This window comes from Mesoplodon densirostris, chromosome 11 (assembly GCF_025265405.1).
Source record: "Mesoplodon densirostris isolate mMesDen1 chromosome 11, mMesDen1 primary haplotype, whole genome shotgun sequence".
In the NCBI taxonomy this organism is placed as follows: domain Eukaryota; kingdom Metazoa; phylum Chordata; class Mammalia; order Artiodactyla; family Ziphiidae; genus Mesoplodon; species Mesoplodon densirostris.
Window position 1 is genome coordinate 94428720 of NC_082671.1, and position 17811 is coordinate 94446530.

Here is a 17811-nt window from a genome sequence, read left to right on the forward strand (position 1 = left end):
ACCCCTAACCAATCACATAATACCCTGTTTCAAGGTAGCCTGTCTGCAGCTTCCCCTGCCAAAGACTATTCCAATCAAAACATACTTGAAGCCTTCTCTTTTCTCTTCTACAAAACTTTCCCACTCTTATCTCTGCCTTTGAATCTCTGCCAGAACACAAGTGATGGTGGCTGACTCTCTTGCCCTGAATAAATAAACTTTGCTTGTTCTTACACAAACCTTTTGGGTAAAAGAGCCAAGTAGAGGATGAATTGCTAAAAATCTAGTGACTATTTCTATGAGTTTACTCCCAATAACTGGGTCTATGCAACCATAAGTACTTAATATATGTAACCGTTGAATAATTTATCTACAATTCAAAACTTAAATAGCCTTTATTAATTTGTCTGTAGAGTTAATGTAGATAGCATAGGGCATATTCAATGATGAACAACAATTGAGGTGTATGAACATGTTCAGTTTGTCACAGATTGAAAAAATACCAATGATTATTCTCTAAAGACAAAAAACAGCTGCAACATTTTATTCTAGTACATACAAAGTATGGAAGTAATTGATGAGTAATTACAAGTGTGTCATGTATGCATTCAATCCACAGAGACAAGTCAAACAGGCAAACTACATTCTTCCCTTAACTTGGTTCAGGACATGGCAGTGGATTCACGAGTTTATCAGATAAAGCGTTTTAAATTGAGTTCTCTTACATATAATTTTTTTTTTTTTTTTTTTTTTGCAGTACACGGGCCTCTCACTGTTGTGGCCTCTCCCGTTGTGGACGACAGGCTCCGGATGCTCAGGCTCAGCGGCCATGGCTAACAGGCCCAGCTGCTCCGCAGCATGTGGGATCTTCCTGGACCGGGGCACAAACCCATGTCCCCTGCATCGGCAGGTGGACTCTCAACCACTGCACCACCAGGGAAGCCCTACATATAATTTATATGATGCTTGGTTTGTTAGGTTCAAGACTAAAGTTTTAATTCCAAATTGTATTTTTCTCATTGTTACTAAAAGAATTTATATTCATTTTTTTTCCATTTAATTTTTAAGTCTTTTACCCAGCAGAGTTGATTTTTTGTTTACACTCATGAAACCATCACCATAATCTAAGCCAAAATCATATCCATCACCTCCAAGAGTTTCCTCCTGCCCTCTTTATTTATTTGTTACTCTTTTTTTGTTGATAAAAACACTTAACATCACATCTACCCTCTTAGCATCACTAGAGTTCATACTGTATAATTAAAGTACCATCATATATTCATATAAAGAAAGTTCAGTTGTTTAAAAACTGGATTATGTCTAAGGTAAATGGATTAAAATTGTATTAGCAGATTATTCATTAATATTAATATTATATTAGACTCCTATTTGATACAATAGAAAACACAGAGGACGGAGTCAAGATGGAGTACTAGGAGGACACGGAATTTGCACCTCCTCACAACTAGTGCACCTACCAGGCACTGGTCGAAGACAATGGACAACTAAAGGGATGGGAGGAACCCCCAGTGACTGGGTAGGACGTGGGGCATGGGGGGGTTGAAGGGGGAGGAGAAGTGGAGGTGGGATGGGACTGATGCCCCTTGAGGCGTGGCTGGGGGAGGGGAAGGGATCCTACACCCAAAGGGGGAAATTGGGGGACCACTGGGAGGGCAGAGGATCAAAAGGGTGCGTGGCCAGACTTCCCCTGCCCACTCGGGCCCCCAGGAACCTGCTGAGATCCCGGGCCTGATCCTCTGCCCACTGAGGCCCCCTCCAGCTGTGCGGGTCCTGAGGGAGTGGGAGGGAGGGAAGGGGGAGCAAAAATAAAGGCCAGACCTCCAGGACGGGCACCCCTGAGGGGCGGCAGGGGGAGGGGAAGTGTTCCTACACCCAGCGGGACCCACCCACGGTTAGCGGTCCAGCGGCAACAGAGGAGACAGTGGGGGATACAGGGGGGAAGGAACGCAGAGGAACAGAAGGGAATGTGGCTAGCGCTTTCCCTGTCTACTTAGGCACAGGGGAGACTGTTGGGCTCCGAGCCTAAACCGCTGCCCTTGGAGCCTGCTTCCTGCTAAGCAGAGCCCAAGCCCCGCCCCTTCACCCCCACCCAGGGCCCCACCTCTATGCTTGGAGACCCCCTCCAATGTGCTGGGCCCAAACCCCACCTACACATCCTCACCCAGGGCCCTACCTCCAAACTCCAAAACTCCACACTCCAGTAGCCCTCCTTCCCACATGCTGCCTTCCCCTTCCGTGAAGGTCCTAAGCAGAGGCTCCACCCCACGTTTGAATGTCGCCAAAACTAGGCCCTGCCCCCCAAGACCTTTTCAGGTTGCAGTGGGTTCAGAGCCTAGGTCCTGCCCCATGCTCAAACACCCCCCCCACCTGCCTATGTCCCACCCCACCCTAAACCCTGCCCGTGTCTAAGCTCCACCCCCGCCTAAACTCTGCCCCCATAGTCAGGGATTTTTTTTTTTCCTCTTTTACATTGTGGCTCTGTTTTACCTGATTGATTCATTTATATTTTTATTTTTCTTAATAAATCTTTTATTTTTCTAATTTTATTTTATTCTTTATACTTTGTTACTGTTCTCTCCTTTTGGCTTGTTCCTTCCCCCGTTTTTTTTTTTTTTTTTTCTGTTGTGGTTTTATTTTATCTTGTTGGAGTTGTTTCAGTTACAGTTTTATTTTTCCTGATATACTTTTTATCTTTCTAATTTTATATTGTTTTTTATTCTTTGATATTGAACTGCTCCTTTTTTTCTTTCTTTCTTCCTTTTCTTTTTTTTTAACTACACCACAAAGCTTGTGGGATCTTGGTTCCCAGGCCAGAAGTCGTGCCCAAGCTCCTGTGGTCAGAGCTCTGAGTCCAAACAGCTGGACTAACAGAAAACCTCAGACCCCAGGGAATATCAGTTGGAGTGAAGCCTCCTGGCAGCCCTCATCTCAGCAGCAAGACCCAGTTCTATCCAACGGCCTGCAAACTCCAGTGCTGGACGTCTCAAACCAAACAACCAGTAAGACAGGAATACAGAACCATCCATAAAAAAAAAAAAAAAAAAAAGACAAAAGAAAAATGTTACAGATGAAGAAGCAAGGTAAAAACCTACAAGACCAAATAAATGAAGACAAAATAGGCAACCTACCTGAAAAAGAATTCAGAGTAATGATAGTAAAGATGATCCAAAATCTCAGAAACAGAATGGAGAAAATACAGGAAACATTTAACAAGGATCTAGAAGAACTAAAGAGCAAACAAACAATGATGAACAACACAAGAAATTAAATTAAAAATACTCTAGAAGGAATCAATAACAGAGTAACTGAAGCAAAAGAGCAGATAGGTGAGCTGGAAGATAAAATGGTAGAAATAAGTGCCAGGAGCAGAATAAAGAAAAAAAGAATGAAAAGAATTGAGGACGGTCTCAGAGACCTCTGGGAAAACATTAAATGCACCAACATTCGAAATATAGGGGTCTTAGAAGAAGAAGAGAAAAAAAAGGGACTGAGAAAATATTTGAAGAGATTATAGTTGAAAATTTCCTTAATATGGAAAAGGAAATAGTCAGACAAGTCCAAGAAGCACAGAGAGTCCCATATAGGATAAATCCAAGGAGAAATACACCAAGACATATATTAATCAAACTATCAAAATTAAATACAAAGAAAAAATGTTAAAAGCAGTAAGGGAAAAGCAACAAATAACATACAAGGGAATCTGCATAATGTTAACAGCTGATCTTGCAGCAGAAACTCTACAAGCCAGAAGGGAGTAGCAGGACATATTCAAAGTGATGAAAGGAAAAAACCTACAAGCAAGATTACTCTACCCAGCAACAATCTCATTCAGGCTTGAAGGAGAAATTAAAACATGTACAGATAAGCAAAAGTTAAGGGAATGCAGTACCACCAAACCAGCTTTACAACAAATGCTAAAGGAACTTCTCTAGGCAGGAAACAGAAGAGAAGGAAAAGACCTATAAAAACAAACCCAAAACAATTAAGAAAATGGTAATAGGAACATACATACTGATAATTACCTTAAATTTAAATGGATTAAATGCTCCAACCAAAGGACATAGATTGGCTGAGTGGATACAAAAACAAGACTTGTACATATGCTGTCTACAGGAGAGCCACTTCAGATCTAGGGACACATAGAGACTGAAAGTCAGTTGATGGAAAAAGTTATTCCATGCAAATGGAAATCAAAAGAAATCTGGAGTAGCAATTCTCATATCAGACAAAATAGACTTTAAAATAAAGACTATTACAAGAGACAAGGAAGGACACTACATAATAATCAAGGGTCAATTGAAGAAGAAGATATAACAATTATAAATATGAATGCACCCAACATAGGAACACCTCAGTACATAAGGCAAATGCTAACAGCCTTAAAAGGGGAAATAGACAGTAGCACAATCATAGTAGGGGGCTTTATCACCCCACTTTCACGAATGGACAGATCATCCAAAATGAATATAAATAAGGAAAAACAAGCTTTAAATGACACATTAAACAAGATGAACTTAATTGATATTAATAGGACATTCCATCCAAAAACAACAGAATACACTTTCTTCTCAAATGCTCATGGAACATTCTCCAAGATAGACCAGATCTTGGGTCACAAATCAAGCGTTGGTAAATTTAAGAAAATGTAAATCATATCAAGTATCTTTTCCAACCACAACACTATGAGATTAGATATCAATTACAGGGGAAAAAATATAAAAAATACAAACACATGGAGGCTAAACAATACACTAATAAATAACGAAGAGATCACTGAAGAAGTCAAAGAGGAAATCAAAAAATACCTAGAAACAAATGACAATGAAAACACGAGGACCAAAAAACTATGGGATACAGCAAAAATAGTTCTAAGAAGGAAGTTTATAGCAACACAATCCTACCCCAAGAAACAAGAAAAATGTCAAATAAACAACCTAACCTTACACCTAAAGCAATTAGAGAAAAAAGAACAAACCCAAAGTTAGTAGAAGGAAAGAAGTCATAAAAATCAGATCAGAAATAAAAAGAAATGAAGGAAACAATAGCAAAGATCAACAAAACTAAAAGCTGGTTCTTTGAGAAGATAAACAAACTTGATAAACCATTAGCCAGACTCATCAAGAAAAAAAGGGAGAAGACTGAAATCAATAGAATTAGAAATGAAAAAGGAGAAGTAACAACTGACACTTCAGAAATACAAAGGATCTTTAGAGATTACTACAAGCAACTATATGCCAATAAAATGGACAACCTGGAAGAAATGGACAAATTCTTACAAAAGCACAACCTTCTGAGACTGAACCGGGAAGAAATAGAAAATATAAACAGGCCACTCACAAGCACTGAAATTGAATCTGTGGTTAAAAATCTTCCAACAAACAAAAGCCCAGGTCCAGATGGCCTCAAAGGCAAACTCTATCAAACATTTAGAGAAGAGCTAACACCTATCCTTCTCAAACTCTTCCAAAATATAGCAGAGGGAGGAACACTCCCAAATTCACTCCACGAGGCTACCACCACCCTGATACCAAAACTAAAGATGTCACAAAAAAAGAAAACTACAGGCCAATATCATGATGAACATAGATACAAAAATCCTCAACAAAATACTAGCAAACAGAATCCATCAGCACATTAAAAGGATCATACACCATGATCAAGTGGGGTTTATCCCAGGAATGCAAGAATTCTTCAACATATGCAATTCAATCAATGTGATACACCATATTAACAAACTGAAGGATAAAAACCATATGATCATCTCAATAGATGCAAAAAAGCTTTTGACAAAATGCAACACCCATTTATGATAAAAACTCTCCAGAAAGTAGGTATAGAGGGAACCTACCTCAATATAATAAAGGATATCTCACAATCCCACAGCCAACATTGTTCTCAATGGTAAAAACTGAAATCATTTCCTCTAAGAGCAGGAACAAGACAAGGTTGCCCACTCTCACCACTATTATTCAACATAGTTTTGGAAGTTTTAGCCACGACAATCAGAGAAGAAAAAGAAATAAAAGGAATCCAAATCAGAAAAGAAGTAAAACTGTGACTGTTTGCAGATGACATACATAGAGAATCCTAACGATGTTATCAGAAAACTACTAGATCTAATCAATGAATTTGGTTGAGTAGTAGGATAAAAAATTAATGCACAGAAATCTCTTTCATTCCTATACACTAATGATGAAAAATCTGAAAGAGAAATTAAGGAAACACTCCCATTTACCACTGCAACAAAAAGAATAAAATACCCTGGAATAAACCTACCCAAGGAGACAAAAGACCTGTATGCAGAAAGCTATAATACACTGATGAAAGAAATTAAAGATGATACAAACAGATGGAGGGATATACTATGTTCTTGTATTGGAAGAATCAACACTGTGAAAATGACTATACTACCCAAAGCAATCTACAGATTCAATGTAATCCCTATCAAAGTAACAATGGCATTTTTCACGGAACTACAACAAAAATTTTCACAATTTGTATGGAAACACAAAATACCTCAAATAGCCAAAGGAATCTTGAGCAAGAAAAATGGAGCTGGAGGAATCAGGCTCCTGGACTTCACACTACACTACAAAGCTACAGTAATCAAGACAGTATGGTACTGGCACAAAAACAGAAATATAGATCAATGGAACAAGATAGAAAACCCAGAGATAAACCCATGCACATATGGTCCCGTTATCTTTGATAAAGGAGGCAAGAGTATACAATGGAGAAAAGACAGCCTCTTCAATAAGTGGTGCTGGGAAAACTGGACAGCTACATGTAAAAGAATGAAATTAAAATACTTCCTAACACCATACACAAAAATAAACTCAAAATGGATTAAAGATCTAAATGGAAGGCCAGACACTATAAAACTCTTAGAGAAAAACATAGGCAGAAGACTTTATGACATAAATCACAGCAACATCCTTTTTGACCCACCTTCTAGAGAAATGGAAATAAAAACAAAAGTAAACAAATGGGACTTAATGAAACTTAAAAGCTTTTGCACAGCAAAGGAAACCATAAACAAGACGAAAGGACAACCCTCAGAATGGGAGAAAATATTTGCAAATGAAGCAACTGACAAAGGATTAATCTCCAAAATATACAAACAGCTCATGCAGCTCAATATCCAAAAAACAAACAACCCAATCCAAAAATGGGCAGAAGACCTAAATAGACATTTCTCCAAAAAAGGTATACAGATTGCCAACAAACACATGAAAAGATGCTCAATATCACTAATCATTAGAGAAATGCAAATCAAAACTACAATGAGGCATCACCTCACACTGGTCAGAATGGCCATCATCAAAAGTATCTACAAACAGTAAATGCTGGAGAGGGTGTGGAGAAAAGAGAACCCTCTTGCACTATTGGTAGGAATGTGAATTGGTACAGCTACTATGGAGAACAGTATGGAGGTTCCTTAAAAAACTAAAAATAGAATTACCATATGACCCAGCAATCCCACTACTGGGCGTATACCCTGAGAAAACCATAATTCAAAAAGAGTCATGTACCACAATGTTCATTGCAGCACTATTTACAATAGGCAGGACATGGAAGCAACCTAAGTGTCCATCAACAGATGAATGGATAAAGAAGATGTGGCACATATATACAATGGAATATTACTCAGCCATAAAAAGAAACGAAATTGAGTTTTTGTAGTTAGGTGGATAGACCTAGAGTCTGTCATACAGAGTGAAGTAAGTCAGAAAAAGAAAAACAAATACCGTATGCTAACACATATATATGGAATGTAAAAAGAAAAAAAAAAGGTTCTGAAGAACCTAGGGGCAGGACAGGAATAAAGACATGGGAGTAGAGACTGGTCTTGAGGACATGGGGAGGGGGAAGGGTAAGCTGTGATGAAGTGAGAGAGTACCATTGACATATATACACTACCAAATGTAAAATAGATAGCTAGTGGGAAGCAGCCACATAGCACAGGGAGATCAGCTCCGTGCTTTGTGACCACCTAGAGGGGTGGGATAGGGAGGGTGGGAGGGAGACCCAAGAGGGAGAGGATATGGGGATACATGCATGCATATAGCTGATTCACTTAGTTAAACAGCAGAAACTAATACAACAGTGTAAAGCAATTATACTCCAATAAAGATATTAAAAAAAAAATAGAAAACACAGTATAACCTGGGTCTAGATTCTAGCTCTGCTTTTGTCTTAACTGGCTGAGACTAGGATAAATGGATAATATTTTTTGGACATGTTTCACTATTATAAAATGAATTGGACTAAATGATATCCAAGATTTCTCTGTGCTCTTGCACTAGCATTTTTTAAATGATTTGAGAATCTGCTTCAAACCATACTCTGTTCTTGCTATGAATATATAACTGGAAAGGGCAATATTGAGCAAGTGGATCTTAACAGAGTCAGTACTGGTTTACTCAGCATCTGATTACCTGGCTTGTAAATTTTATACACCCTGCTCTTTTCTCTATCTGCCTCTGGCATTTCATAATGTTTTTCTTTCTAAGGCTGCCTTCGTTACTTCAAATTTCTCAGTCTAGTGCTGCAGTAAGCGGTATGGGAACCAGTAGCTACATGTGGCTATTCACCACTTGAAATGCAGCTAGTGCTACTGAAAATGAAAGGCTTATTTTAATTAATTTAAACTTAAATCCTTCAATTCAGTTAATGGAAAAACTGTTGGAACAACTTAGGTATGTGAATATACTTTTTCAATTGTAAATTGTATGACATCTAAATATCAAACACGTATTTCTGATAAAAATTTAATGTCTGAATTGATATGGTAAGTGAAAGACAAATGCCAGATTCAAAGACTTAGTATTTTAAAAAAGTTAAATATCTCATTAATAATTTTATATTGATTATATAGAGAAATGATACTATTTGGGACATATTAAGCTAAATATCAAAATTGAGTTCTCTTGCTTCTTTTTACTTCTTTTAATGTAACTATTGAAATATTTAATATTTTTTAGTTGGTTTGAATTTTATTTCTATGAGACAGTGTTAGTCTAACATATTAAAGGCTCCTCCTCAACTCTCTCTGGATAATTGATTTGCCTTTTCTAGGCTCTTGCTGTCACTTTTCAAGTCCTAGAGCATTGCCAGGACACTTTCCAACTCCCAGCATTTCCCTCAGTCTCTCTCCTTCAGTCTTCATTAAAGGAAAGTCAAAATCCATGTCTGTACGTATAAAATTCTCTATGCTATTCCTTTAATATTTGTTAAGGCTCTGAATATAAATTCCATAAGCCCACTTAAGCTATGATAAGTAGGAGATGGCTATTACGAAGACACGAAAGTGTTTTGTAGAATAAAAATTCAATTTCTTCTGTCAAATGAATGATGAATAAATGAATTAATGAAAACATATTAAGAGTAATTATTGGTGGAGCTTTTAATGTTTGAGTAAATCAAAGTAATTACTTGTCTTTTAAATTTCAGTTTTCCATGCTGCTTAGTTCTCATTTTAAAATATAGCAAGGACAATCAAGGGGACTAAAAGATAAATCAGGTAATCATACGCTATTTATTATCCACGGAATTGTTATCTGATAATACCAGAAGGGCTCTGATAGTAATTATAGTGCCTATTTATCTCTTTTTAGAAATATGTCTGACTACAAAAAATTGACTGAGTTATTTAAACTCAGTTCAAATCTTAGGTGAACAAGGCCTTTCATACCTGCTTTTTATTATAGTGCTAATGTTTTAGAATTACTAACTCCCTTTTATCAAACAAACCTCTGAAAACAACAACTTTAATGACTGCTTTAAAAATTAGCAGCTCATTCAAAAAAAATGCTCACAATTGCCAGGAAATAAACCATTTAGGAGTTTTAGGCTAAGATTATTTTTCTGTTTAGTTAATTAATTCAACAAATATTCACTGAATGCCACCTGTGTGAGGCAAAACTCTAAGAAGAGAAGAACACAAATAAAACACAATCCTTGATCTTGAAGGCTAAGAGTTTAGTGACGAGGATGGGTTATTGTGTACCTGGGGGAATTATAAAGACAAAAAATATATATTTTTTCTCCTGTGCTGTGTTTTTCCTTTCCACAAACTCAAAGAATCACCTTTCCCCATACCTATTAGCATTAAGTCCCTCAAAAGTCCAAATACTCCAAACACTAGCTAACTCCAAATCCTTACCCCAGTAAATAATAATTCTTTGCTATAGGCCCACTGCTGGAGGAGTAAAGCTGGATGCTCCCAGAAGGGCAGAAAAAGATGTTGGGCTTTGAGGCACAAGAGGGAAAGAATGGAGGAATCAAAATATCATTTCAATGCTATGCTTCCTAACATGGCAGCATCTCTGAATAAGATTAGCTACTTCCACCCCACAACAATCATATAGATTCTAGAGAGAGAAGACTGGGGAAGTGGGTAGCAGAAGTATTGATATAAGTAGGGTAGGTAGAAGAAATGAAGGAATAGTGTAAGCACTTCCCCTCCCCACCACATAGGCGGAGACTGAAGTGAACTTCCTGCCTGGCCCAAGAGCTGGTAGGATTGAGCCTGATATTACTGATTTAGAAAAATGGAGCCATGTGATGGTGCTAACATCTGAGGCTGAGAGGAAAATTCATATTGTCACAGGCTGATAACCAAGGCTGATGGTCAGCTAGTAGGCATTGGTATGGGCTGTTAATAATAGCTGAATAAACAGCTGCTGTGCAAAGCCCAACGAGTTTTTTACTGCTTCAGTTACCCTGGTTCAGGTTCCACTTCTCTAGAATCCTTGATCTTTTCTCAATCCAGCAACTAAAGAGGTAATACTTGGCACATCAGGAGCCCCAGGACCCCACTCCAACATTAAAGCAGTCATCCTTTGATTGGACTGTGCACGTCCATTCATGGTGTTAATATTGTGACACCTGCCCTGTTAAAACCCATCAAATTTGCCAAAAATTGGGTTACCAAAAAATGTTTAGACAATTAAAAAAAAAAAGTAAGTCTACTACTTTATTATTTAAACATGAGAAACAGTATAGATTACTTCCCTCACTTTGAATACTGCCTGCTCAAAATTATTTCCATTTTTCCCCTTTGTGTTTAAATTACATTGAAGTTTATGGAAAAGCTATACACTTAAAAGAAAAATCATAACTAAATGCTATCCTTAGTGAGTTAATAGCATCAGCTGATCCACCACATTTTTGCTACATTATGGGTTTTGTTTGTTTGTTTCTGTTTTGCTATTTTGATTTCTAAGGTACACCACTATGTGTAGTGGGAGAATATTTGTGATACATTAACCAATTTATCCCTCTAATCTCTTTTATTATTACTATTTTTATTATTTTTTATCATGAGGCCCTCCCCCTACTAAAACTAACCGTTGAAAGTAGAAAACGTGGAGTTCCAATATGGTGTGCATACAGAGAATATTCAAAATCTAGCTTGGGCGTCCAAATAGACTCGTAAAGCTTAAAGCAGAGACAATAATCTTGAAAGTTAATTTCTCATTTGTAAGAGCTGGGTATTTTGGAACTCAAAAGGCTAAGTCTTGATGGAAGCAGAGCATGAATATCTTGCCAAATACAACATTTTATAAGAGCAATAACAAAAGAACCACATCTCCCAAATCTCCAACCTGGGCAAGGAGAGAGAAGAAGAGATCAGACCAAGGAGAGGGATTTGTGGTCAGAGGACCAGACCTGAAAATCCCGAGAGTCAACATTGAGAACTGTCAAGTCTCCACATGAGATTTGCCAAGGAGCCCCTGTGTAAACTGAGGCAGCCTCAGAAGCCCATCTCATCACCCTGCCAATGAGTATAGCACACCATCCCAGGTGAGAATAGAATAATTCTTGTACTTCTAAATGTCCTGTGTCATCAGCTGTTCAGCTAAACAGGAATGATGTCTGACCCTACCCTGTGGGAATCAACCAATATCATCAATCTCCCTGTTAATGTCCCAGAATATTATTGAATCTTCTCACTCGTACTCGTGCACCTTTTGCCAAACAGAGAGCCTGGATACCTAGAAGGCCAGTGATAGTACAAAAGAGGACTAGTGATGTGGAAAGGAAAACCTTCAGCACCCTTACTTTGTAGGGGACAGAAAGGAATTAGTTCACAATTCTAACCTTCATTTGAATACAGACCAGTTACATACAATTTTCTGCTTTAATGCTGAATACTTAAAAATAACTGAACTTTCAGTGAAAATATCTTTCAATGCCTAGGTTTCCTAATAAATACAAAAATAAAGAAGTCACCAGATACTGGGTTAGAATCTTACCTCTCCTCGATATACCTTGGTAATGTTCTGGCCTTTAAATAAAATTCTATCTTTGGTTTCTTATTAATCTCTTTCTCATTAAAATATGGAGATAAAATTATTCAAAGATGTTTTTAGTGTGTTTGAACCATTGGGATACAACCATCTCATTTTTTTAAATTACAGTCACCCTTTTGTTCAACAAGGTAATATGAAAAAAAAATAACCCTGCCTTTTAGGGTTTTACTTTATGATTTATTTATTTATTGTCAAAAGACACATCCTCATCATCTCTCAGCAGACCTGAAAGGGACCAGATGTTTCCTATCATGCGTTTCCTCTCAATTCTTCAGTTCATTTTTGACAGGCTGAAATTGGAGTATTTATCACTGTTGGTGTTGTGCTTAGTAATTGCTATTTGTCAAACTCACAGAAATATCTTTTAAAGAGAGCTAACATCATCTAGACTAGGGCTATCTAATTGGACTCTCATGTGACAACTTGTAGTCAAAATCTCAATCAAATAGGTGTATTGAATAAACTTTCACTTTCCACAACATATGCATTTTCAAATTAGCTGTTCAGACTGATTTGAATTTTCAACACTTAAGATGTCTTAGAAAGGATTTAAGGCAGTTTCCAACTATACTTGAAAACAATAATAAAGTATAAGTAAAGATAAAGGCATTTTTTAAAGAGGTAAAATCCTTTAATCTGGAAAGCATGCAATACTATTGCTGATATCATTATAATGAAATGGTCATAGTTGTAACTCATATTTTAATGTATCTTATAGTTTAATAAGAACTCATAAATTTAACCCTTACCCCATAATTCTCTCAGGACAATCTGATGAGTTAGACAGAATGGACATAATTAGTCATATTTTCTCAATGAAAAGAGAGAGGCAAAGAATGATTAAGGGATCTAGCTAGGTTCACATTAAGAAAAGCTTCTTTAATTTCATTCTAATTGACATTTTTATTTATTAAAATGAGTGGTAGTCTCTGATTTGAAACAAATCATGTTATTCACACATATACCACAAGCCCAGAGAGATGGACACGGGAGTGGGACGCATTATAGTGCTGAGAAATCAGATGAAGTCACATTCCTGATACACTCTTATAGCACCTGCTTCCGTAAACACTCTGTAATTGCGGTCCTGGCATACTTTTACACAAGTTGTGTCTAAATTTCTCATTACCAGGATGGCTCACCTCTATTTTTTAGCAGGAAATATGATGGAGGACTGATCTTGGAGGTTGGACTGAATTTTTTTTTGCTCCAAATAGTAGTTTTTAAATCAAATCAATTATCCCATTAGTGGTGTTTATTTTTAACCATCAGGTCCTATTCCTTCCAAGTCTGCCTAAAAAGGTAAATCTTAAAATGAACAGGAATCTTCCCTTGGTTTTTGATTGCAAGAATTCCTTGAGGTATAAGGACATGGCAAGATCAGGTACATCATGTCTTTGCATGTATTTGTATTCCTAGATGAAAACACTAGGTTAACGTGGGCAGTTTAGATTCTCTATGAGTTGATGAAAATCCAATGTTTGACCCATATTGATAAAGCTTTTAATTCTACAAAGCATCCCCAATTCTCTTACCCAGGCTTTACCTTCTCATGTTCCATGAAGGCAGGGATCTTGTCAATCTTGTTTATTGTTTTATCCTCAGGACCTATAACAATTCCTGACATGTAGCAGGTGCTAAATGATATGTGTTGAATGAAAAAGTGAATGAATAACCCCTGAATTTGAGAAAATATGCCCTCCACCTAAATAATTCATCTGCCAGGTAGACTCAGTCATGTATCTTTATTAAAATGTTAGGCATTTTAGCTTCCTGGTTATTAGGAGAGCAATTATGACAGCAAAATTACATATTGTCCATTCATCCCTGAGCCTGGAGCAGAGAGGTAATGACGAAAAGAGCGAGTAAAGGAATCTAATAGGTATAACCAGAGAATAATAAAGAGCCTTGGGTTGGGGTGGAAGGGGAGGAAGCATACGTATGTCTTGAATACAGGGTAAAGAAAATGAAGGAAGAAATTAACAACTGTGATGAGTCCTGATGAGAGGAGAGTGTCCATGGCCTTTGACAATATGGAGATCGAGTCAGAGACCAGATTGGAGGATTGAAGAGTGAATGGGAGATGAGGAAATAAATCTGTCATATGTAAACCCTTGTTTTTTAAGAAGCTTAGAAATTCAGGGTACCAGAGAAATGGTACAGCGACTGCAAGAAGATGTGGGGTCAAGAAAAACTTTATTAGTGAAAAATATTAGAGATGGATTGAATGTTAATAGGAATAGTTGACTAAAGAAGGATAGATTGAGAACTCAGGAGAAAGGGGTGTAGTAATGAAAAGAGGTTCTTGAGAAGATGAGAGACAATGGGACAAAGGACACAAATGGGCTCATTAGCCTTTGCTACCAGCACTGACACTTAATAAGAGATGGGAACTTGGAGAAGACTGATTTAGTTCAAGTAAGTTTACAGCTTTGCTGACGGGAAAAGAAGAATATTCCTATTTGATGATGTCTATGCTTACAATTACAGATGAGGAGTGTTATCAGCTGAAATGAGAGTGGTATAAAATTTAAGGGGCACAGGAAGTATGAAATAGTCGTTGAGGAGACATGCTCTTATTATTATTATTATTTTTTATCTCTACATTTAGAGCTAACTGTTGGTGGAGACTTCCACAACAGATTTGGTAGCAGATCATATGACTCCTTTCTTTGAGGAAAGATGACATTAGAGAAAATTCCCCTGTGAGATACATTTTTAGAGATAAATATCTTATTTAAGTACATGTTTCCCAAGTCACTTTTTTTCATAACATATCTTGAGGAAATATTTCTACTTCTTTGCTTTAATGAGCAGCTTCCAAATTCTCTTGTGCTTTAACACTGGACCTTACTATCTCAGAATCCATCAATATATATTATTAGACTGAGGAAGTCAGGCCTGAGAGCACTAAAATGATCTGAGTAGGGTTCGAACTGTTGTATGCTATATTGTTACCTATTATTTTGTAAAGGATTATTTGTAACTCCAACTCAGGTACCTTAGATAATGTTTCCCTATTTTTCATGAACTATGATACTGTGGATAAGTTTAAACATTTCTAAATCCTTTATATTCCAGCTACATGGGAACTAAGTATTGTCCCTCAATTATTCTTCCCTAAATTTTATCATTTCCCTCTCAGCTTTAATGTTCTTCATGATCTCTGCCTGTTCATGGTTAACCTATCATAGTTCGATGCAAATGTCACCTATAGTATAAAATAATCTTTGAATACACTGGTACACACTGGCTTCTCTAAATTATTGGTTATATCTCTTTTATTGCCATTACTTCCTTCTGACATTTCATTATAGTTTACTATGGAGACTTCTCAACAATCCTAGTAGATTATGGGTTTGTTGAAGATAAGAATATCACTTATCCTTCTGTCTGTTGTCTTTGTATCCTTCACAGCACAAGCAAAGTTAGTGACTTTTATATGTTAGTGATGTGTACCAAATATGCAAATGTTTTTTAAATGAGTGAATTAGCTTCCTGGTGATACAGATTTTAGGGACTCACTTGACTGAATTTACCTTTTACAACTAGTACTCTTGTGATAGTTTAAACACATCAATACAGGAAATATAAAACCCACTTATTCTATTTATGGTTTACTATTTCTGAAAATGAAGTGTACTGATGTCTTCGTGGTATTTGTATATGACTATAAAAATTGATTTCTCTCTCTGAAGAGGTGAATAAGTTGAATGAACAACTGTTTCTAAGGAACATCAATTCCAGGCCTCCTACTGACTATCTGAATAAACAAGGAAAATAGAATCTGTAAACCCAACAGCTTATAACTGGGCAGTATATCTGTATGTAGTAATCATTAATATGCTCTTTCAATATTTTAAGGCTAGAGGATACAATATCCTAAAAATAAATATGGATTAGTTTCCAAATCACTACTCATTTCCTTAAGTACTCATTACTGCATTCAGGCAGGGAGTGGAAGAGGTGATACCATGATGCATTGTATAGAGAGAAGTAAACATATTCTTAGATATTTATTATGTATAGTCAAAATTTTGATTTTTAAAAGCCATAATATTTTTCCAGTTTTATTTAGATATAATTGGCATAAAACATTGTATAAGTTTAAGGTGTACGACATAATGATTAATATATGTATATACTGTGAAATGATTACCACTATAAGTTTAGCGAACATCCATAACCTAACATAGTTACAGGCTTTTTTCCCCCCTTGGGATGAAAACCTTTAAGATCTACTCTCTTAGCAACTTCCGAATATACACTACAGTCTTGTTAACTATTGTACAGTATATCTTCAGAATTTATTTATCTTATAATTGAAGGCTGTACCTCTGACCACCTTCACCTAATGCCCCCATGCTGCACTCTCTGCCTCTGGAAACCACAAATCTGATCTCTGTTTCTAAGAGCTTTCTATGAGTTTCTATGAGGTTTTTTTAGATTCCACATATAAGTAAAATCATACAGTATTTGTCTTTCTCTAATAAGTCACTTAGCATAAAGCTCTCCAGGTCCATCTGTGCTGTCACAAATGGCAAGATCATACTTTTTATGGCTGAACAGTGTTCCATTGCATATGTATGGATATGTATGTAGGTGTATAGTTGTCATTGAATTCAGAACATTTTGGGCCATTATTTCTTCAAATTTTTTTCTGTCCCTTCCCTCTCCTATCCTACATGGACTCAAATTACATGTATATCAGACTACTTTAAGTTGTTCCACAGCTCACGGATGATATTTTCATCTTTTTAAGTATTTTTTTCTGTGTTTCATTCTACAGTTTCAGATGCTAGTTTCCAAATTCACTAATCTTGTCTTTTAAAACATTTAAATTACCGTTATTCCTACTCAGTGTATTTTTCATCTCAGCATTATAATTTTCATCTCTAGAGGTTTAATTTTAGTCTTTTTTTATCTTTCATATTTCCATTTAACATTTCAAACTCTCCTCTAGTTTTCTGAACGTTTAAAATATAGTTACAATTGTTTTAATTTAATGTCTTTATCGGCCCATGATAACATTTGGTAGTTATGTGTCCACTTTGATTGATTTTTCTCATTATGTGTTGTATTTTCCAGCTTCTTTGCATGTCTGGTCATGTTTCATTGGCTGCCAAATGCAAATTTTACCTTGTTGGAAGCTAAATATTCTCATTACAATTCTTGAGCTTTGTTCTGGAATAAAGGTAAATTCGTCGGAAACAATTTGTTATTTTTAGTTTTGCTTTTCAGAAAAAATTAGACAGGAGCAGCCTTTTAGACTAAATATCCCCACTACTCAGGCAAAGCCTTCTGAGTACTCTTTGTAAAGTCCCATGAATTACGAGGCTTCCCAGTCTGGTTGATGAGAAAAGGCATTCATTCTCCATCCTGTGTGAGCCTCAGGTGATATTTCCTGTAATCCTTTCAGGCAAATCATCCCCAGCTGTGCTATCCTCCCATTCAGGAGTGCTGATCAGTGCTCTGCAGTACTCAAGGAAGGCCT